We start from the raw sequence: 2500 nt of genomic DNA on the forward strand, positions 1-2500 counted from the left end.
TTTGAGTAACGAATCCACACTTTAACATTGATCTATAATTATGGCACAGTAATATATATATATATATATATATATATATATATATATATATATATATATATATATATATATATATATATATATATATATATATATTTCTTATATTCTTCATACTTTTTGCTTAAATACCTTTTAGCACCCTTTTAGAGGTTGTTCGTTATTATTGCCAATACTTCAATAATGTTGAAGCTATCTGAGTAAACATAATATGTTTTTTATTAATGAAATGGACAAACTCATTAAAAGTATACATCTTTGAATCAGGACCATAACATCTGTCCAATTACTTTTAATTTCCAAATACGCACTTGTCATTAGGGATTAAAAATACATCATGCAACTGTCAGAGGATTTCAATGTTTGATATGTCACTGGTAAGCAGGGCTTTGGATACCTTCAAAAACAGATAATATTGAGAGAAAGATACTTAGACTCGTGCTGTATACGGACACGCATATTACATTTTGCTCCGCATGTTAATCTTCGTGGAATACTATTTTTTGTCGGCAGTAAATTGTTAGACAGAGAGAGAGAGAGAGAGAGAGAGAGAGAGAGAGAGAGAGAGAGAGAGAGAGAGAGAGAGAGAGAGAGACTAGTATAAATGTTTAAACTAGCATAGTCATTATCAAAACAGCATAAAGTTGGATAATCTCTATCGTCATGAACATCTGAAATATTCTCTTAGATATTTATGATTAAACTAAAGTGAATAAATCAGAGTTTTATGACATGATAAGAGAGTGTATTACGAGCATAATTCATAAAGTTGAGTTCATCATTATTTAATTATGATATCAGTAAGTTATTTTGTCCGTAACATGGTAAATAATATAAGATATGAATCAATTACACATAGTTTGAGAAGGTCAATTGCAATATTAGTAATGTTCAAAATGTTAGAAAATCAGATTATATATTGAAAACATAAAAGATTTAGCTTTTACATCTTCCAATAACTATGAATAACTAAATGAAGCAGGTATTTATAATGATTCCAAAAAACAACAATAATTCCTTTTGTTCCATTAGGCCACAGGCTTATATAAAAAGGCGTCCTTGGACAACAAGAGGAAAATAAATTACATTTGAAAATTAGCCTTAAAGAAAGGCCAAATTTACACACGCTTCACTCACTCTCTCTCTCTCTCTCTCTCTCTCTCTCTCTCTCTCTCTCTCTCTCTCTCTCTCTCTCTCTCTCTCTCTCTCTCTCTCTCTAGAAATTACAGCAACATTTTAATCAGACACCATCAACATTCTCATCCATCTTGAAATCCTTCTATCAGTGTATTAGAGAAGTTCTGAAGTTATTTACATTTGTTTAAAATATTTATACTTTATGGACTTTTGCATTGAATATTGAGTGCCATGTTGCAATTAGTTAATAAGTTTTACAGCTTTTTAAATTACTGATAATGAATGTTCAAACTATTTTGGCCAATTAAAATTTCAAAGGTGAGTTTTTCACCAAATGATTAACAGTGATATATCTTTCATACTGAACAAAGGTTTAATATATACGGTATATTGTATGACGTTAGTGAATTCATTAACCCTAATTTTTGGTAATGGAAAGAAGAGCAAAAAGAAAGCATATGAAAATACACAACAAATAGTTTTTTGCTCTTAAATTAACATTAACAGTGAGGTCTTGCTCTAAGAAAGTTGAAGTTGGATAATAACATTGATGGTGAAGGAATACTGGAAAATACAAATAAAAATAGTGAACACCAGAGAATTATGAAAGATTAAACCGTAAGGAAAACGGAAGAAATTAACAATAATCATAATAATCTTATAAAGGCATGGAATTAGAAATGAGAAATTCCTTTAACAAAAAAGAACTTGAAATGCCATTGGGCACATAATAAGAGATGTTGTTATAAAAAAATAAGATATTTTGTCTCATCATTTATATTGTAGAAGATGAACAGAAATAACCACCAAGACATAATAATTGATATCTTCATTAAAAAAGTATGAATCTAGTTAGCATTCCTTCTCGTAACACAAAAACTACTATAAAATCTCCATCTAAATAAATGAAAATCTATGACAACAAATTACTATAACGAATTTAAAATTTAATCCGCTCTTCAAGTTCATGCATTGCGCAAGTTTAAACAAACCGCGGAACTTTACTCCGAAAAAAAATATGCATACATGGAGAGAGAGAGAGAGAGAGAGAGAGAGAGAGAGAGAGAGAGAGAGAGAGAGAGAGAGAGAGGGGGGGGGGAACTTTTGTGGAGACGATGATTAATAACCAACAATCAGAGATGAAATAAATAGATAAATTAATAGATTGATAAACTTCTTCCTTCAACAGGTTAAGAAAAGGATATGGGAGAAAATAAAACATTTAGGACCAAATTAGGAAACTCGGCTCTTGATCAAATCCTAATCCAAGTTTTCTCTCTCAGCCTAGGCGGTTAAACTATTTTAATATCTTTATAAATATTTGTAC

The sequence above is a fragment of the Palaemon carinicauda genome, chromosome 23 (assembly GCF_036898095.1).
Source record: "Palaemon carinicauda isolate YSFRI2023 chromosome 23, ASM3689809v2, whole genome shotgun sequence".
NCBI lineage: Eukaryota > Metazoa > Arthropoda > Malacostraca > Decapoda > Palaemonidae > Palaemon > Palaemon carinicauda.